Below are 23,180 nucleotides of genomic sequence, written 5' to 3'. Positions count from 1 at the left end.
GGTCATGTAGAGTATGTGTCGCGATAGGTAAGGATGCGATAGGTAAGGAGAAGGAGGCGGTCAAAGGGGGATGAGTGGAACCGGTGTGAAATGGCTAGCTAGTTAGCGGTGCGCGCTAGTAGCATTTCCCTTGCTCTGCATGGACTGCAGCTTTTGTTAGGGATATGTAACGGTGCTTTGTGGGAGGCAGTTGTTGATGTGTTCAGAGGGTCCCTGGTTTAATCCCAAGTTGGGAAGTGGAAAGGGATGGAAACAATACTGTTACACACACAGGTACTCAAATCTCCATGTGGCTGTATCTATAAGTATACAGATACAGACATAAATTAACATGCATATGTACAAATACAATAGCACTCAGACATACAGTATGTTGATGCTCTGTCTCAAGGCTCATCTATCCACTGACGTAAGGAATATCTATGGGTGATTTAAAAATACAAATAATCTTACCTCCTCCATCCTCCATCCTCGATTCCTTTTGAAAAAGGTCAAAGGTAATCAAGGAGAGGCGACGAGGGAACGTGAACGAAATTGTGCTTGTATGTAATGAGAATAATTCCCCACTCGCGAGTCACCATGCAAATGATGTTTACAAGGATTGAATCCCAAAATAAATGTAAAGTAGTACAAATAAATTAGGCTAGTTGTGCTAGACATTTTATAGATGAAAGTAGAATATTTTACAACAAAACAGCTGATTCAAAGGTGATGTGGCGGATCTCAAAATTCTTCCACGGAGGACAAAGGTAGGATACTCTTGTGCTTCCATGGCGGGAGGAGGCTATTGAGGAGATGAGGACACTCCTCCATTCGCTTACTAACAAATTGACCCTCTCCTTGACCACTCAACCACTTTTAAGTTTCCCGGTCACGAAGGAAAGGAGGACGGAGGAGTCGAGGAAAGAACATACTTTTTCCCAATTAAGAATCTCCCATTGTTATTTTTGTTAGTGATCAGAAGGGTGGGAGCATTTACAGTGCCTTCAGACAGTATTCACACCCCTAGACTTTTTCCACATTTTGTTGTGTTACAGCTTGAATTTTAAATGAATAAAATGTAGATTTTGTGTCACTGGCCTACACATAATAAAACATAATGTAAAAGTGGAATTATTATTATTATTTTTACAACTTAATTAAAAATGAAAAGCTAAAATGTATTGAGTCAATAAGTATTCAACCCCTTTGTTATGGCAAGCCTAAATAAGTTCAGGAGTAAAGATGTGCTTAACAAGTCACAAGACTCATGTTTAAACATGATTTTTGAATGTCTACCTCATCTCTGTACCCCACACATAAAATGATCTGTTAGGTCCCTTAGTCGAGAAGTAAATTTCAAACACCAATTCAACTACAAAGACCAGGGAGGTTTTCTAATACCTCGCAAAGATGGGCACATATTGGTAGATGAGTAAAAATAAAAAAGCAGCCATTGAATATTCCTTTGAGCATGGTGAAGTTATTAATTACACTTTGGATGGTGTATCAATACACCCAGTCACTACTAAGATGCATGCGTCCTTCCTAACTCAGTTGCCGGAGAGGAAATAAACCGCTCAGCGATTTTACTATGAGGCCAATGGAGGACTTTTAAACAGTTACAGAGTTTAATAGCTGTGATAGAAAAGTGAGGATGGATCAACAACATTGTAGGTACTTCACAATTTTAACCTAAATGACAAAGTGAAAAGAAGGAAGAATGTATGCACACATGGGTATGAATACGTGTGTAAATCAGATATTTCTGTATTTAATTTAATATGCAAAATATTCAAATGGAATTTTCACTTTGTCGTTATGGGATATTGTGTGTAGTGGTGGCTATTTAGCAGCCTGATGGTCTGAGCGTAGAAACAATTGGCCAGTCTTTCAGTTTTTGCCATGATGCTCCTGTACTGCCCGCGTCTGAGTGATTGAAGTGAGGAAAACAGGGCATGGCCTGGGTCCCTGAGGATCTTCTTTGCCTTCCTGCAACACCTGGTGTTGTAGGTGTCCTGTAGGGCAGGCAGCGTGCACCCTATGGTGCGTTCGTATTACTCTCTGAAGAGCCTTGCTGTCCGTGGTGGGGGAGTTGCCGTACCAGCTCTGATGCAGCCCGACAGTATGCTCTCGATGTTGCTCCTGTAGAACACTGTAAGGTCCCTCGTGGACAGGTCGAATTTCTTCAGCATCCTGAGGTTGAAGAGTCGCTGTTGTGCCTTCACTACGTTGTCCATGTGGCTAGACCATTTCAGCTTCTCTGAGATGTGTACGCAGTTGAATTTCAAGTTATTAACCATCTCCATTGACGAGGATGGGGGTGTGTCCAGCCTGGTTCCTCCTGAAGTCCACAATCAGCTCCTTTGTTTTGCTAACGTTGAGGGAGAGGTTGTTTACCTGGCACTACGCCGTCAGAGTGCGTACCTCGTCCCTGTAGGCTGTCTCGTCGTTGTTGGTGATCAGGTCTACTACTGTTGTGTCGTCAGCGAAGATTATGATTATGTTAGAACCGTGTGAGGCCACGCAGTCGTGGGTTTACAGAGATACAGGAGGGGACTGAGGACGGACCCTTGTGGGGGCGTGTTCAGGATCAGTGGCGCGGAGGTAATGCTGCCTACTTTCACCACCTGGGGGCGGCCCGTTGTAAAGATTAGGACCCAGCTGCATCGGGAGTTCAGACCCAGGGCTGTATAATTGTAATGAGCCCATAGGGCACTATTAATGGAGGCTCCTAAGAGGAGGAAGGGGAGGACCATCCTCCTCAGTAAATTTCATAAAAATAGTGAGACATTAAAAAAGCTATCCTTTTTAGATAAAACTATACTAAATATATTCATGTCACAAAATAATTTATTAAAACACAGTGTGTGCAATGAAGTTCTACAGCAGCCTCAGCAGCACTCCGTAGGGTATCACCATGGTGTACCCGGAGGACAGATAGCTTCTGTCCTCCTCTGGGTATATTGACTTCAATTCAAAACCTAGGAGGCTCATGGTTCTCACCCCCTTCCATAGACTTACACAGTAATTATGACAACTTCCGGAGGATGTCCTCCAACCTATCAGAGCTCTTGTACCATGAACTGACAGGTTGTCCACCCAATCAAAGAATCAGAGAAATAATGCTACAGCTAGCTAGCACTGCATAACATGTGGTAGTTGGCTCAGAGAGAGAAAGACAATAGTTGAACAGTTTTAAGGAAAAGCAAGAGAGGGAGAATGAGAGAGCTAGCTATGTATTTCTTATTATTTTTTTCCACTTTCACTTTTACTTACTTAGCTAGTGACAAATCAAACACCGAGCTCAAACAGAGAGGGTGTTTGAGCTGGAACTCTTCCAATTCAAGGTATGCTTTTGGCTTTATTAATTTATTGCCATCGAGGCCTGCCAGTGTAACTGCTAAACTGCTTTCCCTGACCAAGACGCTTCTCCCCCGATTGTTCAGTTTGGCCGGGCGGCCAGCTCTAGGAAGAGTTTTGGTGGTCCCAAACTTCTTCCATTTAAGAATGATGGAGGCCACTGTGTTTTTGGGGTCTTCAATGCTGCAGAAATATTTTGGTACCCATCCCAAGATCTGTTTCTCGACACAATCCTGTCTCGGAACTCTCTGGACAATTCTTTCCACCTCATTGCTTTGTTTTTGCTCTGACCTGCACTGTCAACGGTGGGACCTTATATAGACAGGTGTGTGCCTTCCCAAATCATGTCCAATCAATTGAATTTACCACAGGTGGACTCCAATCAAGTTCTAGAAACATCTCAAGGATGGTCAATGGAAACAGGATGCACCTGAGCTCAATTTCGAGTCTCATCGCAAAGGGTCTGAATACTCATGTAAATAAAGTATTTCTGTTTTTATTTGTAATACATTTGAAAAATAATCTAAAAACCTGTTTTTGCTGTGTTATTATGGGGTATTGTGTGTAGATTGACGAAGAACATGTTTTATTTAAATCCATTTTAGAATAAGCTGTAACGTAACAAAGTCTGGAAAAAGTCAAAGAGTGTGAATACTTTCCGAATGCACTATATATACCAAGAGCTGTTTGTATGTGTCTGGTATGAAAGTGTTTGACTGTGATCAGAGGTGTATTCATTGCACCGATTCTGTTGAAAAACATTTCTTAAACGGAACAATATGTGGATTAACATACCTGAATTTGTCCAATAGAAACTCTCGTTTGCAACAGTTGATTACTGATTGCACTCTAGATCAGCTACAGTAGATGCAGGCAAGAGTGTGCAAGGCGGTATTGAATGTATCACGGTCTGTCACCTTGATTACTCAAAATTCTCTCAACTTGGTTGTAGCAACCTCACGATGGGTACAGGAAAAATTTGAGTATCATGTAGTAGCCTAAACCTATCGACACTACATTGAGCTGGGTAAATGAAATATGAATGACAGTCATACAATATGTTTTAATATAAATAAGGCCATGTTCATAAAACATATATATCATCCTCCCTCATCTTAAACAGTACCGACAGCAACTGGGCACTATGGTATTGAAGGCAGAGCTGTAGTCGATGAACAGCATCCTCACATATGCATTATTTTTGTTCAGGTGGGTAAGGGCAGTGTGCAGTGCAATGGCTATTGCATTGTCTGTGGATCTGTCAGGGCCATTGGTGGACTTAGGTACAGGCGACATGGGCAGCCGCCCGGGGCGCCAGCCCAAAAATAAAAATTAAAAACAAATAAAAAAATATTTGGAATGGTGACATTTGCGCGATCGGTTTTCTATCGCTCATTTGCACATCACGTCAATGATATCATGTCACCGTGTGGGACTGTGGGTCAATTAACCTTGTCGGAGTGGGTGCCCTGATTCTAGTTTGTGAGCTAGGCAGGCTACTGCCTGGGAAGGTCTCCCACTCAGAAGTACGAGATGGGGAGGGGGGCGGGTGTAGGTTGACCTCTGGTCTCCCCACTGGAAGCCCGAGGTAGGGGGAGCGGGAGAATCTATCAAATAGCGCACCTCTAACTTTGTAGAGTACTAATGCAATTAGTCAAATCAGTCACACTACAAAATGCTACCAAATAAACCACAATTCATTCATAATACTGTGAATATATAGTTTCACAGACATATTGTTGAATTGTTTTCTGGTTTGTGCGAAATTGTTAAGAATAATATAAAATCAGTTTGCACACCACCAAGGTGAATTGGTTTAGTCTTGACTCTTGGTTGACAGTGTTGGGGGATGGGTAATGTAGTCTTGACTCTTGGTTGACAGTGTTGGGGGATGGGTAATGTATTGATACTCGAGTGCCAAATCAACACAAATGGATAAGAAAAGGTCTAAGCAATCAGGTGTACAGTTTAGGAATAAGAGGAAAGAAGAAGAGGAGAAACACGGAAAAAGATAAAGGTATGCAGCTATGTAATCTCTTCATGAGTATAATATTATGCATGTAATAAAATAGGCTAGTATAACACGTATGTTTGTTAGCCTTTGTTGCTTGTTATGCTATTACACATAGGGCAACAATATTCCGTTTTCTGTCCAACTAGCTTATATAACATTAGATAGAATTTCACAGTTTCATCATGATAATGTTTGTAGCCTGCAGCAAATCAATTACAACCTAACTAGCACATTATTGATTTAGTTAACTTTCATTGAGGTGACATCATAAAGGTTTTCTGTGATTGTATTGACTAGGTCCTGAACTCATTAAGGGGAATTTCCAATGCTGTAGGCTAACTTAGAAGATGTCTATATTATGCTGATATTTTGTATCTTTTGTGATATATTGAGTCTTTTGGGGTGAATAAAAATTACAGTTAGTGCAGAATGGTGCTTTTTTTAGCTGGCGGGTGGTGATATAGGGTTGAGTGTGTCGGTGAGGGCGGTGGTGATATGGTATTTGACTAGCCTCTCAAAGCACTTCATGAGGACGGAAGTGAGTGCTACTGGTCGGTAGTCATTCAGTTAATAGTTCATTTTGTTTCGGTATATTAATTTGAAAGTGGCAAATATTGCGTTCATTCGATCACAATTCCCACAGTAGAGCAAAACATTGCTAGAATTAACTAAAGGGGAAAACTGTAGAAAGTTGAGTGAAGTTCAATCTTGTGCTTCTCTGCACAGGCTCATATTTCTTCTGCAGAGCAGTCCGAGGGAGCTGTGGGCGCGCAGCTTGGAGGGAACATTGCTTATAAGCATATCTTGTCAGCTAAATGAACAAGACTACAGCATTGGACATGGAGCATAGACAGATAACTAACATACAGTAGGCCAACTCATTCTGTTCTTCTGAAATACATTTTATTCACATCATAACGTTTATTTAGACTTGACTAAAATAAATAATGAATGTCTTGTGATGGTGTATATTAAATTAATGTATTCTACTTTTTAAATGTAGATGTTCCTAACGCGCACATCATCGGCTGTATGCATAGAGACCTGGAGATGCTAAATGCGTTTACGTTAAAGGTAAATTACCGAGAGACCGGCAGCCTTTTGCATGACAATAACCGGCTGTCAAAATGAAATGACTACCACAGCCCTAGATGCAACTCAATATTAGGAAGGTGTTCCTTCCTTTATACTCAGTGTACACACAGTCATTATTTTCTTTTGTTCACAACCCCAAGCTCACAAAACCTTCTCCACATAGTCTGTGTGTGGTGACACTAAAAGTTTGTTCAGAGTAGTTTCGTTTGATAATTACCTTTCTGCTCAGTCTGCAGGTGTTCTCAGAATTGGAATCTTGAAGTGGATGTGATGTCCTGCTGTTGCTGCTCAAATATTTATAGTTAAAATTCTCTCTCATTATTAGCCCATGAAGTCGAACCAACCAATTAGAGTACATGGTTTTATCAGAGGAGGGGACAGGAAATGGATAGGCTGGGTACTAGACGGTTTAGCTAACATACCTCTACTTGTACAGTATAAACAGGAAAAGGAAACAAAAGGAAGTGGGCCCCAAACCTCCCATCCTCCAAACCCACCTAACCAACATGTCTCCATCCCTAATGTATCAACACACTTGTAGTCTGTGTCTTAGACAAATATGTTGACTTTGACTCTTACCACAACTCAGTGAAACACAGCAGTTATTTCTAAGTTGAAAGTGAAAGTCTGGGAGCATCAGACTCTCTTGGGGTCTTTGACCAAGTATTTATTTGTTTTGTCATTGTTTTGTATGGGGGGAAGTTACAGGTACATTACCCATTTATACGTTTTTATAAGACCTGTACCTGTAGGCTGCCAATCAAAATAAAAACATCAGAAATACATAGAGTTTAAACAATAATACATTCAGTATTGAAATATTGTAAATGACTGTTTTATAGTAGTGTTAGGTTTAAGCTCTTTGTGTATGTACAGTCGTGTTAGTTATTTCTAAGTTGAAAGTGAAAGTGTGGGAGCATCAGACTCTCTTGGGGTCTTTTTTTTAAACAAGTATTTATTTGCCACAGGGGCTGTCCCCCCCATCCCCTGTGGCAATTTCACCTATGACTCAGTATTGAACTTTGAACTCACTGTTACAATAACTCAGTCAAATCCAGCAGTGATTTCTAAGAAGTGGAAAGTGAAAGTGTGAGAGCAGCACCAGACTCTCGTGTGTGTGGACATGTTTAACTTGTGGGGACCAAACATACTTTGACACAATAAGGGTTTCTCGTGTGAAAAATAGCTTAAAGTCTGGGTAGAATCCTCTCCCCTGTAACTATTCCCAAGGTCGTTGTTGTAAATGAGAATGTGTTCTCAGTCAACTTACCTGGTACCAGAAGGGTTAAATAAAAATAAATAAATGTCTGCAAGAACATAATGGGAGGGTAGGCCTTTCGACCTTTTACTGAAACAGTTTTGTTGGTCTTTTGTAGGCTTCAAATTATGAGTAATGGCTGGCCGTCTGGGTTCGAGGGGGCCGGGATGGCCTTCTGGGGGGCCGGGATGGCCGTCTGGATTTGGGGTTCCGGGTGTATGAGCTGTAGGGTGCGAGGGCGAAGGCCACTGTACAGGGAGTGTTCAGGGGGCATGACACGCTGGTCATTGTAGAGGGAAAGCTCTGGGGGTTTGGTCCAATGACCAGTGGAAGTAGAGGGGGAACACTCTGGAGGGGTGGCACGTTGGGTTCATGACTAGGTGTCTGGTATCCATCCCATCTTGGCTGGGGATGGGAGTAGCTGGCTGGCTACTCAGGGTAGGCATAGGGAGCCTGGTAATGCTGAGCTGGTTGTTGGACTTGGGACTGGTAATGCTGAGCTGGGGTCAGGTAAGGTTGGGCTGGTAGCTAAGCTGGGGCCTGGGCTAGGGCTTGGCATGGCTGGGTCGGGGGCTGATGGGGCTGAACTGGGGCGTGGGCTGGAGCCTGGTATAGCTGGGCCATGTGCTGCTAGAACTGAGCAGGGGGCTGGAGCCTGGTATGGCTGGAAGCTGGTAGAGCTGAGCCGGGGTAGGGCTGACCTGGAGACTGGGTTCTAGAATACCATTGAAGAAGTGGGTCTGTCCGGCATACTGTATGTAGGCTTGACTTTGTGACCTTTACTGCAGCCCCTGGGTCAGATCAGGTGGTAAGGTGGCGAGGTAGCGGATGAAGAGTGGAGCCTGTAGGCCGCTGGGCTGGGATCCATGGGACTAGGGTATAGTGCTATTTAATCCGGAGGACTGGTTTGATCTACCCCCACTCGGGGTGCAAACGGGTCTCTGGAGGGTTATGTGATATATCCGGGGGCGCTGAGGTACCGGAACACATTGAGAAAAAAAGTATTAATTCAAAGCATTTTAGATGTCACTGCAGTATGCCACATACTTGAGTATAGCTGCGGACCTTACACAAATCACATTTTTTAATAGCCTAATTTTCTAGACATCAATGTACAGTGACATTTAAATAACACTGCAGAACACCCGCCATATGCACAAATACTCAGCTGTGGGGCTTACAAGACCCGAATTTCATATCATTTTCAAGACATCAATGTAGCAGTAGAACAAATATCACAATATCAGAATATAACTTCAAATAAAATAAATGAATGTAGGCTACAGCAGAACACAGAATATATAGGCCTCCTGTCTATATGATAATATGAAGAAAAAAATGTCCTACCTTCGTTTTCAAAACCTCCCACAATGACAAGTCCATTTACAGTGGGGAGAACAAGTATTTGATACACTGCCGATTTTGCAAGTTTTCCTACTTACAAAGCATGTAGAGGTCTGTAATTTTTATCATAGGTACACTTCAACTGTGAAAGACGGAATCTAAAACAAAAATCCAGAAAATCACATTGTATGATTTTTAAGTAATTAATTTGCATTTTATTGCATGACATAAGTATTTGATCCCTCTACCAACCAGTAAGAAATTCCAGCTCTCACAGACCTGTTAGTCTTTCTTTGAAGCCCTCCTGTTCTCCACTCATTACATGTATTAACTGCACCTGTTTGAACTCGTTACCTGTATAAAAGACACTGTCCACACACTCAATCAAACAGACTCCAACCTCTCCACAATGGCCAAGACCAGAGAGCTGTGTAAGGACATCAGGGAATGATTGTAGACCTGCACAAGGCTGGGATGGCTAAGGACAATAGGCAAGCAGCTTGGGTGAGAAGGCAACAATGTTGGCGCCAATTATTGCGAAAATGGAAGAAGTTCAAGATGACGGTCAATCACCTCGGTCTGGGGCTCCATGCAAGATCTCACCTCGTGGGGCATCAATGATCATGAGAAGGTGAGGGATCAGCCAGAACTACACGGCAGGACCTGGTCAATGACCTGGAGAGAGGCTGGGACCACAGTCTCAAAGAAAACGATTAGTAAACACTACGTAGCGTCATGGATTAAAATCCTGCAGCGGCAGCAGCAAGGTCCCCCTGCTCAAGCCAGCGTCATGTCCAGGCCCGTCTGAAGTTTGCCAATGACATCTGGATGATCCAGAGGAGGAATGGAGAAGGTCATGTGGTCTGATGAAGACAGAAATTGAGCTTTTTGGTCTAAACTCACTCGCCGTGTTTGGAGAAGAAGAAGGATGAGTACAACCCCAAGAACACCATCCCAACCGTGAAGCATGGAGGTGGAAACATCATTCTTTGGGGATGCTTTCTGCAAAGGGGACAGGACAACTGCACCGTATTGAGGGGAGGATGATGGGGCCATGTATCGCGAGATCTTGGCCAACAACCTCCTTCCCTCAGTAAGAGCATTGAAGATGGGTCGTGGCTGGGTCTTCCAGCATGACAACGACCCGAAACACACAGCCAGGGCAACTAAGAGTGGCTCCGTAAGAAGCATCTCAGGTCCTGGAGTGGCCTAGCCAGTCTCCAGACCTGAACCAATAGAAAAATCTTTGGAGGGAGCTGAAAGTCCGTATTGCCCAGCGACAGCCCGAAACTTGAAGGATCTGGAGAAGGTCTGTATGGAGGAGTGGGCCAAAATCCCTGCTTGCATGTGTGTGCAACCTGGTCAGAACTACAGGAAACGTATGATCTCTGTAATTGCAAACAAAGGTTTCTGTACCAAATATTAAGTTGTGCTTTTGCGTTGATGGTATTCGAATATCTTTGTCATGCAATAAAATGCAAATTAATTACTTAAAAATCATACAATTTGATTTTCTGGATTTTTGTTTTAGATTCCGTCTCTCACAGTTGAAGTGTACCTATGATAAAAATTACAGACCTCTACATGCTTTGTAAGTAGGAAAACCTGCAAAATCGGCAGTGTATCAAATACTTGTTCTCCCCACTGTAACTCCTAAGAGTCAACTTGCTCAAGGCCATGAGTGGGCATGTGGCTGTGATGTTTAGCCTCCTTCTAAGGCTGTTCTGAAGACTCTGGCTGTAGTGTCTATTTTACATTTTTATTTTGAGTGTTAACCTGGGTATCCTCTTTAGCCTTGTCTACAAGGCTTGCTGCCACCAAATGCGCCTTGGTTCAGACATGTTAAAAACCTGTTTTCTGAGGGCTCTTTGTTTTGTTTTTGTTTTTTTATAGATCTGATGCATAGGATGTTAATTCACTGTACATTCCACCCACTCTTTTGCTAGTTTAATCCCTCCAGTCATTTCTAGACCAAAGCTCCCAACCTTTTTGCATGTTGTACAGCCCAACTTCGAATTCTAGCTTGCTTGTTCTTGAACTGCAACTTGCACCTGCTCCGAGCACTTTGTCAGTGGATGCACTGCCTACCTCCCTCCCTCCCAGCTCCTGTCTCCCTCACCCGCTGAGTCTGACTAGCTAGGAGGCCTATTAGCTAGTGTAGGTGCCGGTGGTGATGCTGAACTGGTGGGATTAGCATCGCCTTCAGGAACAGTTTCCCCCTCATTCCTCTCCTCCAGCACTGACAGTTCTCTGGCTCGTTCTGGGTTCGATTCACCATCTTTCTCTGGATTTTTGGATTTCACAAATGTCAAACTTGATTTTATTTTCTTATAAACTTTTTATTTAGTTTCACCACGATTCAAATTCATTAGGGAGATGACAGGACTAGGCTACGTGACGTGATTGCGTAGGGACCTCCTCACTAACTGACCACCACTACCATGACCTGTGTCAAGATCAGTTACTTACCCCACTGGCCCTCTCCATAACCTCAATGTACAAAGAGAAGGTCTGGAATCAGTGTGGCAGGATAGGATGATTACATAGAAGGATCACAAGGCTTTAACATGATGGTCTTTCTGGGGGGTGGGAGAAATAACGAGGAGGCAATTTGATTTAATGCTGATCGCTTTTATTAGAATGTTACAGTGCGAACAGTGAAATAATCAATGAATCATGCCGCGAGAGGTTCAGGATATAGAACAAAAAAAGTCAAATCTGAGAGGCAGAATCTGGCTCAAATTAAGCACTGCTTTTGACCTTTTATTGAAAAAGGCTTGTTGGTCTTTTGTAGGCTTCAAATTATGAGAAATGCTTTGGAAGATGGAGTACTTATTTTTCGAGGCTTGTGTTAAAACGTGGGCCAAATCTTTGACGTGTTTGGCTTGGGAACTCATGTGACGTTCAGCACACTGCAATGCAGCATTTGGACAAGGAACTTTAATCAAGATTCTGTTGTAGGCCGCAGCACACATGAATCACTCAGTTGCGATTTTGGCATGTTAAACTTGGTGGAGCAAACTCAACATTTTGTTTGATGCATGCCAGCAAAGCCACTACACAGCACATCACTAAACAATACATTAATTTCACTATAACGGTGACAACCGTTTGCCCACAAACTAAATACAGCTGTCCTGACAGCGGAGCTTTCATTTCAGCACAACGGAGCGATTCCTTACCAAAATTAAACCTGGCTATCAGCGGCGCCTCATCTGACAGTGAAACAGTTCATTCAGCCTCATTTACTGACTTTTTAAAGCCATAGCTGTTATGGCTGACTTGCTTAAACAAATGTGGTTTCTACTGATTCCTTGTGGATTTGTGTAAGTCGATAAGAACCTCATTGTCCTTCAATAAAAACGAACGGCATCATGAGTTTTGAACTATACACAAACATTACATTTATGTTCAGTAAATTCATAATGTTCTTATATCATTAACACTTAGCTCGCAGTAGAAGCAAGAGCAAGTAAACAAGCTGCGATGAGGTAGGCCTATTCCTTCAGCAATTTCAAAATGGACACCTACCGAAATACAGATAGATTCAGAGAGAGAGAGAGAGAGACACGCTTAGCCTACCATTTGAAGTATTTTATTAGGCCTATGTGATTTAAAAAGGAAGTAAAATACAATACGAGGATCCACTTTCGTAGACAATATACAGATGCACAGACATTGCATTGCACAAACAAAACAACTCTCGCAATATCAACTGGAATTGCATGGGTCTATTACTGAACTCTTTGTTGAAAACAAATACTTTAATGAGAAGAGACTGTCACTGGCAAACATGGTTACAGACTCAACAACATTATATAGTATCCCCTCCTCGTGAAGAAAAGCACGAGCTAATTTATGCAGCAGCATACAAGACATTTTTGGACTCACCGTTGTTGTGCTCACTTGCACAGGAAGGTGGCGCAGCGGTCCTTCTCGTGGGCAAATTTAGTCATCACTGGGAACTGGGAACTCTGAAAAAAACAAGGTTGAATCATGATGTCAGTGATCTTTTGGTCGGTGCTCTAGAAAGAGGCCCGAGTTCCCGGCTTGGAATTTCCCCATTTATTTCAGAGTTCCCTGTTGTCTTGAACTCAATGAAGTCTGAGATTCAGTTCCAAGTTTCCAGTTGTTTTGAACGCGGCAGAAGTCATAATGGATTGACAACATGGCCAATGTATTCCACCTTTTCTGAAACATGGTGTTGCGAGTGAATGTTTATCCTTTTAAGAATGGAAAAGAGACCATTTCAGACAGATGTTTTAAATCCTTGAACCCAGACTTGGACCATTTACACCCTCTCCACAGAATATCAGGCAGGGCAAGCAAAATAGTGATTGTTTTGCAACGCCTGCAGTTAGCAACTGAATCCTTCCAAACCACTCATTCTTGTATTTGCGATTTCCGACTTGTTGTGTAATGTTTATGTCCAATGGCCAATGATTACCGATACCTTTTATCTATAATTAATCTTCATATGACAATGATTAAAGAAGATTTGCCAGTAGACTGTCGATGTGATTCATGATGATGACTGCTTGTCTAGCGTGGTAGCTATGATTTTGAAAGTAACATGATCAATCCAATCAAAGCTACGGTAGATATAATGTGATTTGACGTAATTTTATCTGTAGCTAATTACCTCGTGCTTTCTTGGACGGGCACTTCTAATGTAAATATATGGCAGCACCCTGTAGATTCTGCTGTGAAGTATTGTCCCCGTGAGTGACAGAACACTGAGCCAATCACGGCACAACTAGAGAAGATTACCAACACCTATATTCCTCTGGCTGACCCTCCACCACAGAAAGGACTGAGCTACGCTGAAACACCTGCATTTTGGAGCTGCCTTACTCAAGAAAGAGACCATGTTTGTATGTGGCTTTATTAACTTAATTGAATTTTATTTACATTGTTTGCAAACTGATATGTGACATGAATTAATGCCAAAATAACATGATTTAAAAAATATTTTTAGTTAAACAGGTGGGCCTCAAAACAGCTGGGGCTCTGCCACTGGAATCACTCGATTCAAACGATTCCCAGTATTTTGAATCGGTATAACATGATGGCACCGGAGGGGATGGCTGTCGTTTTACGGGCCCCTAACCAACTAGGCAAAAAAAATAATCTGCGTTGTTTGTAACTTATTATTTTACTTATTTTGTACATAATGTTGCTGCTACTGTGTCTTATGACCGAAAATAGCTTCTTGACATCAGAACAGCAATTACTCACCTCGAACTGGACAAAGATTTTTTCTTTAACGAGTCCGACGCAAAGGATATTCTGCTTTCTCGAGTTCAGGCCAAAAATCCCAGTCATTTGCATGAAGAAAAGACAGAGAAAAAGGGGGCGGAGGTCAGGCTGCCTTCTGAGAATTCGTAGTAAACCTCCACTGCCATCCGTTCTATTGGCCAACATGCAATCGTTGGAAAATAAAATGGACGATCTACGATTAAGACCATTCTAACAACAGGACATTAAAAACTGTAATATATTATGTTTCACAGAGTCGTAATAATATAGAGCTGGCTGGGTTTTATGTGTATTGTCAGGACAGAGAAGCTACGTCTGGTAAGACGAGGGGCGGGGGTGTGTGTTTATTTGTCAAAAACAGCTGGAGCGCGATGTCTAATATTAAAGAAGTCTCGAGGTATTGCTCGCCTGAGGTAGAGTACCTCATAATAAGCTGTAGACCACACTATCTATCGAAAGAGTTCTCATCTATATTACTCGTAGCTGTCTATTTACCACCACACACCGATGCTGGCGCTAAGACCGGACTCAACGAGATGTATAAGGCCATAAGCAAACAAGAAAACGCTCATCCAGAAGCGGTGCTCCTAGTGGTCGGGGACTGTAATGCAGGTAAACTTAAATCTGTTTTACCTCATTTCTACCAGCATGTCACATGTGCAGCCAGAGGAAAAAAACTCTAGAACACCTTTACTCCACACACAGAGACACATACAAGGCTCTACCTCGCCCTCCATTTGGCAAATCTGACCATAATTCTGTTCTCCTGATTCCTGCTTACAAGCAAAAACTAAAGCAGGAAGTACCAGTGACTCGCTCAATACAGAAGTGGTCAGATGACACGGATGCTACACTACAGGACTGTTTTGCTGGCACAGACTGGAATATGTTCTGGGATTCATCCAATGGCCCTGAGGAGTATACCACCTCAGTCACGGCATCTACAATGTCGTCCCCACAGTGACCGAGTGTACAATTCTCAACCAGAAGCCATGGATTACAGGCCACATCTGCATCGAGCTAAAGGCTAGAGCTAATGCTTTCAAGGAGCGGGACACTAATCCGGACGCTTATAAGAAGTCCCGCTACGCCCTGAGACTAACCATCAAACAGGCAAAGCGTCAATACAGTATAAAGATTGAATCCTACTACAACGGCTCTGACGCTCGTCAGATGTGGCAGGGCTTTAAAATTATTATGGACTACAAAGGGAAACCAAGCTGCAAGCTGACCAGTAACGCAAGCCTTCCAGACGAGTTAAATGCCTTTCATGCTCGCTTCGAGGTAAGCAACACTGAAGCATGCATGAGAGCACCAGCTGTTCCTGACATCTGTGTGATCACGCTCTCGGTAGCCGATGTGAGCAGGACGTTTAAACAGGTAAATATTTACAAAGCCGCGGGGCCAGACGGATTACCAGAACGTCTACTCAAAGCATGCGTGGACCAACTGGCAAGTGTCTTCATTGACATTTTCAACCTCTTCCTGACCGAGTCTGTAATACCTACAGTTGAAGTCGGAAGTTTACATACACTTAGGTTGGAGTCATTAAAACTAGTTTTTCAACCACTCCACAGAATTCGTGTTAACAAACTATAGTTTTGGCAAGTTGGTTAGGACATCTGCTTTGTGCATGACACAAGTCATTTTTCCAACAATTGTTTACAGACAGATTATTTCACTTATAATTCACTGTATCACAATTCCAGTGGGTCAGAAGTTTATATACACTAAGTTGACTGTGCCTTTAAACAGCTTGGAAAATTCCAGAAAATGATGTCATGGCTTTGGAAGCTTCTGATAGGCTAATTGACATAACTTGAGTCAATGAGGTGTACCTGTGAATGTATTTCAAGACTACCAAACTCATGGGAAAATCAAAAGAAATCAGCCAAGACCTCAGAAAAAAAAATGTAGACCTCCACAAGTCTGGTTCATCCTTGGGAGAATTTCCAAACGCCTGAAGGTACCACGTTCATCTGTACAAACAATAGCACGCAAGTATGAACACCATGGGACCACGCAGCCATCATACCGCTCAGGAAGGAGACGCGTTCTGTCTCCTAGAGATTAACGTACTTTGGTGCAAAAAGTGCAATCAATCCCAGAGCAACAGCAAAGGACCTTGTCAAAGTGCTGGAGGAAACAGGTACAAAAGTATCTGTATCCACAGTAAAACGAGTCCTATATCGACATATACTGAAAGGCCGCTCAGCAAGGAAGAAGCAACTGCTTGAAAACCGCCATTAAAAAGCCAGACTACGGTTTGCAACTGCACATGGTGACAAAGATCGTACTTTTTGGAGAAATGTCCTCTGGTCTGATGAAACAAAAATAAAACTGTTTGGCCATAATGACCATCGTTATGTTTGGAGGAAAAAGGGGGAGGCTTGCAAGCCGAAGAACACCATCCCAACCGTGAAGCATGGGGGTGGCAGCATCATGTTGTTGGGGTGCTTTGCTGCAGGAGGGACTGGTGCACTTCACAAAATAGATGGCATCATGATGGAGGAAAATTGTGGCTATATTGAAGCAACATGTCAAGACATCAGTCAGGAAGTTAAAGCTTGGCCACAAATGGGTCTTCCAAATGGACAATGACCCCAAGCATACTTCCAAAGTTGTTGGCTTAAGGACAACAAAGTCAAGGTATTGGAGTGGCCATCACAAAGCCCTGACCTCAATCCTATAGAACATTTGTGGGCAGAACTAAAAGAGTGTGTGCAAAAATTCACCCAACTCATTGTGGGAAGCGTGTGGAAGGCTACCCGAAACGTTTGAACCAAGTTAAACAATTTAAAGGCAATGCTACCAAAAACGAATTGAGTGTATGTGAACTTCTGACCCACTGGGAATGTGATGAAAGAAATAAAAACTGAACTAAATCATTCTCTCTACTATTATTCTGACATTTCACATTCTTAAAATAAAGTGGTGATCCTAACTGACCTAAGACAGGGAATTTTTACAAGGATTAAATGTCAGGAATTGCGAAAAACTGAGTTTAAATGTATTTGGCTAAGGTGTATGCAAACTTCTGACTTCAACTGTACATGTTTCAAGAAGACCACCATAATCCCTCTGCCCAAGGAAGTGAAGGTAACCTGGCTAAATGTTTACCGCCCCGTGGCACTCACGTCGGTTGCCATGAATTGCTTTGAAAGGCTAAACATGGCTCACATCTACACCAACATCCCAGAAACCCTAGACGGCCCCAACAGATCCACAGATGACGCAATCTCAATCGCACTCCACACTGCCATTTCACACCTGGACAAAAGGAACACCTATGTGATAATGCTGTTCATTGACTACAGCTCAGCGTTCAACACCATAGTGCCCACAAAGCTCATCACTAAGCTAAATACCCTGGGACTAAACACATCCCTCTGCAACTGGATCCTGGACTTCCTGACGGACCACCCCCAGATGGTAAGGGTAGGCAAAAACACATCCGCCACACTGATCTTCAACACTGGGGCCCCTCAGGGGTGTGTGCTTAGTCCCCTCCTGTACTCCCTGTTCACCCATGACTGAGTGGCCAAACACGACTCCAATACCATCATTAAGTTCGCTGACGACACAACAGTGGTAGGCCTGATCATTACAGACAATGATGAGACAGCCTATAGGGAGGAGGTGAGAGACCTGCCAGTGTGTTGCCAGGACAACAACCTCTTCCTCAATGTGAGTAAGACAAAGGAGATGATCGTAGACTACAGGAAAAAGGCTGGCCGAATAGGCCACCATTAACATAGACAGGGCTGTAGTGGATCGGGTCGAGAGTTAAGTTCCTTGGTGTCCACATCACCAACAAACTATTATGGTCCAAACACACCAAGACAGTTGTGAAGAGGGCATGACAACACCTTTCCCCCTCAGGAGACTGAAAATATTTGGCATGGGTCCCAGATCCTCAAAACGTTATACAGCTGCACCATCGAGAGCATCCTGACTGGTTGCATCACTGCCTGGTATGGCAACTGCTCGGCCTCTGACCGCAAGGCACTACAGAGGGTAGTGCGTATGGCCCAGTACATCACCGGGGCCAACCTTCCTGCCATCCAGGACTTCTATACCGGCAGTGTCAGAGGAAGGCCCTAAAAATTGTCAAAGACCCCAGCCACACTAGTCATAGACTGTTCTCTCTGCTATCGCACAGCAGAGGTAATGGAGCGCCACGTCTAGGTCCAAGAGGCTTCTAAACAGCTTCTAAGCTATAAGACTCCTGTACAGCTAATCAAATGGCTACCCAGACTATTTGCAACCCCCCCCCCCCCCCCCCCTCACGTTGCTGCTTCTCTCTGTTATTATCTATGCCCAGCACTTTAATAACCCTACCTGCATGTACATAATTACCTCAATTACCTCGACAATGGTGCCCCCGCACAGTGACACATTGACTCTGAACCGGTACCCCTGTATATAGCCCTGCTATTGTAATTTACTGCTGCTCCTTAATTATTTGTTTTTCTTATCTCTTACTTTTTGGGGGGTATTTTCTTAAAACTGTTGGTTAAGGGCTTGTAAGTAAGCATTTCACTGTAAGGTTGTTTCACCTGTTGTATTCGCCGCATGTGACAAATAACATTTGATTTGATGTCCTGTTGTTACTGCTCAAACATTTATAGCTAAACTTCTCTATCATTATTAGCTCATGAAGTCCTGTTCAGGAGTCTTATGGCATAGGGCGGCAGGTAGCCTAGTGTTTTAGCACGTTGGGCCAGTAACTGAAAGGTTGCTAGAGCGAATCCCCGAGTAGACAAGGTAAAAATCAAGCCCTTGAACAAGGCAGTTAACCCACTGTTCCTAGGCCGTCATTGTAAATAAGAATGTGTTCTTAACTGACTTGCCTAGTTAAATAAAGGTTAAATTAAAAAAATTGGGGGTAGAAGCTGTTAAGAAGCCTTTGGACCTAGACTTGGCGCTCCGGTATCGCTTTCCATGCGTTAAGAGAGAGAACAGCTAACATCCACTACTTCTACATTATAAAAAATAAAAAATAAAAAGAAGTGGGCTTCTACCCCCAACCTTCCATCCAATTCCTCCACCCCAACCTTCCTTCCCACTCCATAACCCCAACCTTCCATCCAATTCCTCCACCCTCAACCTTCCTTCCCACTCCCATAACCCCAACCTTCCATCCAATTCCTCCACCCTCAACCTTCCTTCCCACTCCCATAACCCCAACCTTCCATCCAATTCCCTCCACCCTCAACCTTCCTTCCCACTCCCATAACCCCAACCTTCCTTCCCACTCCCATAACCCCAACCTTCCATCCAATTCCTCCACCCTCAACCTTCCTTCCCACTCCCATAACCCCAACCTTCCTTCCCACTCCCATAACCCCAACCTTCCATCCAATTCCTCCACCCTCAACCTTCCTTCCCACTCCCATAACCCCAACCTTCCATCCAATTCTCCACCCACAACCTTCCTTCCCACTCCCATAACCCCAACCTTCCATCCCACTCCCAATAAACCCAACCTTCCATCCAATTCCTCCACCCTCAACCTTCCTTCCCACTCCCATAAACCCAACCTTCCATCCAATTCCTCCACCCACAACCTTCCTTCCCACTCCCATAAACCCAACTTCCATCCAATTCCTCCACCCACAACCCTTCCTTCCCACTCCCATAAACCCAACCTTCCATCCCACTCCCCCAGCGCCACCCAGCCAACATATCTCCATCCTCCAGCCAGATATGATCAACATGCTTGTAGTCTGTGTCTTTGTCACACCCTAATCTGTTTCACCTATCTTGTGCTTGTCTCCACCCCCCACCAGGTGTCTCCCATTTTCCCCCATTATCCCCTGTGTAGTTATACCTGCATTTTCTGTTGGCCTATTGCCAGTTCATCTTATTTTGTTAGGTCGTCCCAGTGTGTTTCCTGTTTTTCCCTGCGTTCTAGTTTTTGTTTTTAGCCTTTCCGGTTCTGACCTTTCTGCCTGCCCTGACTCTGAGCCTTCCAGCCGTTCTGTACCTGCCTGATTCTGACCTGATTCAGGAACTTCTGCCTGCCCTGATCCTGTCTGCCATCCTGTGCCTGTCGGACTCTGACCTGGTTACGAACCTCTGCCTGTCCTCGACCTGCCGTTTGCCTTCCCTCTGTGTTATAATAAATGATCTGAGAACTGAACTGTCCGCCTCCTGTGTCTGCATCTGAGTCATATCCTGAGTCGTGATACTCTTAGACAAATATGTTAACTTTGTCTCTTAAAATAACTCATTAAAACCCAGTAGTGATTTCTAAGAAGTGGAAAGAGAAAGGGTTTAAGTATCAGACTCTCGCGGGGTCTTTTTGTGTGTGTGTGGTGTGTGGTGTGTCTGTCTCTTATACACATCTAGATGTGTATAAGAGACAGGTGTGTGAGTGTGTGTGTGTGTGTGTGTGTGTGTCAGACCCGGCACCAGGATAAAGTAACTAAGGGGGCAGTTGAAATCACAAAGGGGGTAAACATTTTTTACATTCTTGCATTCTAATTATATTGAATTCTGCTTATATACCATAATAAACATAAAGTTCAAATGCCAAGACTCCAAGATTATTGAGTGCTTTGGAAATCTATAGCATAGCTCTGCTGCGCTGGATCAGCACAGTGGACAGCACGCTACAGAAATTCCGTTTAGATGGGCAATTACGCTATTACAAACAGCCTATGTGAATGCAGCCATACACACAGCTGACTTACCAAGATAATGCAAACTAAATGGTCCCGTGGTCCCGTGTGGCTCAGTTGGTAGAGCATGGCGCTTGCAACGCCAGGGTTGTGGGTTCATTCCCCACGGGGGGACCAGGATGAATATGTATGAACTTTCCAATTTGTAAGTCGCTCTGGATAAGAGCGTCTGCTAAATGACTTAAATGTAAATGCTGAAAATAGTAGCCTAGTTATACGTGCATGCAAACAAAAATATTGAATAGTAATTTGGCTTAGAATACAGATGTGAACAGAACAAAACAGAGGTACCTAGTAAGGTACAAAACAGAGTAGTAGGCCTAGTAAACAAAATATTAAATCGATAAAGGCATGACACAATCTACACTGAACAAAAATATAAACGCAACATACAACAATTTCAAAGATTTTACTGAGTTACAGTTCATATACAGAAATCAGGCAGTTGAAATACATGTATTAGGCCCTAATCTATGGATTTCACATTGTCACAGATACCTTCAAAGGTAGGGGCGTGGATCAGAAAACCAGTCAGTATCTGGTATGACCACAATTTGCCTCATGCAGCGCAACACATTTCCATTCGTATAGAGTTGATCAGGCTGTTGATTGTGGCCTGTGGAATGTTGTCCCACTCTTCAATGGCTGTGCAAAGTGAATGGCACCGTATCTCTGTGCATTTAAATTGATTTTGATAAAATGCAATTGGGTTGTTGTCCGCAGCTTATGCCTGCCCATACCATACCATAACCCCACCGCCACCATGGGGCACTCTGTTCACAACCTTGACATCAGAAAAACTCTCGCCCACAAGACGCCGTACAGTTGAAACCGGGATTCATCCAGTTGAAACCGGAATTCATCTATAGCTTACCAGTGGCCATCCAAGGTGAGCATTTGCCCACTGAAGTTGGTTACAACGCCAAACTGCAGTCAGGTCAAGACCCTGGTGAGGACGACCAGCACGCAGATGAGCTTCCCTGAGACGGTTTCTGACAGTTTGTGCAGAAATTCTTCGGTTGTGCAAACCCACAGTTTCATCAGCTGTTCGGGTGGATGGTCTCAGATGATCCCGCAGGGGAGGAAGCCAGATGTGGAGGTCCTGGGCTGGCGTGGTTACATGCAGTCTGCGGTTGTGAGGCCAGTTGGACGTACTTCCAAATTCTCTAAAACGAAGTTGGAGGAGGCTTATGTTACAGAAATTAACATTAAATGATCTGGCAACAGCTCTAGTGGACATTCCTAGTTAGCATACCAATTGCACACTCCCTCAACACTTGAGACATCTGTGACACAGCGTTGTGTGACAAAACTGCACATTTCCGAGTGGCCTTTTATTGTTCCCAGCACAAGGTGCACCTGTGTAATGATCATGCTGTTTAATCGGCTTCTTGATATGCCACACCTGTCAGGTGGACAGGTTATATTGCTCACTAACAGGGATGTAAACACATTTGTGCACAAAAATTGAGAGAAATAAGCTTTTTGTGCATATGGAACATTTCTGGGATCTTTTATTGGAGCTCATGAAACAATGTACCGGCACTTTACATGTTGCGTTTATATTTTTGTTCAGTGTAGATTGAGTTGTAAAAAGTCATTTTCGCGTAGGCCTGAAATTGCCTGACTATGAAGAAGTGTCAAATGCCCTGTAAGTTCTGTGAACTCTACGTGTGAGAAAAAACCCTCAACAGATACTTATGCAATATTGCAAATATGACTGAGACTTTTTCTTGGTGTGCTGTGTCCTTCGTGTCTGAATCATAACAACAAACCAATAGAGGACATTCTTCATGAGGCACCTGATAGTCTTAGTAGTCATATGGATACATTTTCCAACCAGAGGATTCGACTGAATATTGTGAAAAGCTTTTCAGCCCAAAATCTGGAGTTTTTACCTTCATTTCGTATGAGAGAATGTCTTAGGATACACTTGGCTCTATGTCAAATTGAATGTGCACTGAGTGGATCTTCCCTGCCTGGTTATGCTGTCGAAGATGAAGTCAGCGGCCTAGAGGATCTGAAGGCCCTACGAGTCTCATCTTTAGCCTATAGTCAAGAGTTACGATTTAGCTTGTTCAGAACGTGCAAATGCCACAAAGTCTGTTAACTCATTTGTGTTTTCAGACACTTGAACACAGGTCAATTTCTATGAACCTGTGTTTTGTTTCAGGTGACGAGA

At 43.3% G+C, this 23,180-nt stretch overlaps 1 long non-coding RNA gene across 1 annotated transcript in view; it reads left to right on the top strand.

The window, feature by feature from the left end:
• The first annotated feature begins 5,098 nt into the window (after positions 1–5,098).
• LOC139027779 (uncharacterized) overlaps positions 5,099–23,180 on the top strand; it is a 30,690-nt gene continuing 12,608 nt past the window's right edge. Inside the window, exons 1-3 of the long non-coding RNA XR_011479941.1 lie at positions 5,099–5,359; positions 6,083–6,224; positions 6,360–6,430. This is a non-coding gene — a long non-coding RNA (uncharacterized lncRNA). The remainder of the gene's footprint in view (positions 5,360–6,082; positions 6,225–6,359; positions 6,431–23,180) is intronic.

The sequence above is a fragment of the Salvelinus sp. IW2-2015 genome, linkage group LG5, assembly GCF_002910315.2.
Source record: "Salvelinus sp. IW2-2015 linkage group LG5, ASM291031v2, whole genome shotgun sequence".
NCBI lineage: Eukaryota > Metazoa > Chordata > Actinopteri > Salmoniformes > Salmonidae > Salvelinus > Salvelinus sp. IW2-2015.
The sequence above is the reverse complement of the archived record's forward strand: the minus strand, read 5'-3'. Positions and strand labels throughout refer to the sequence as shown.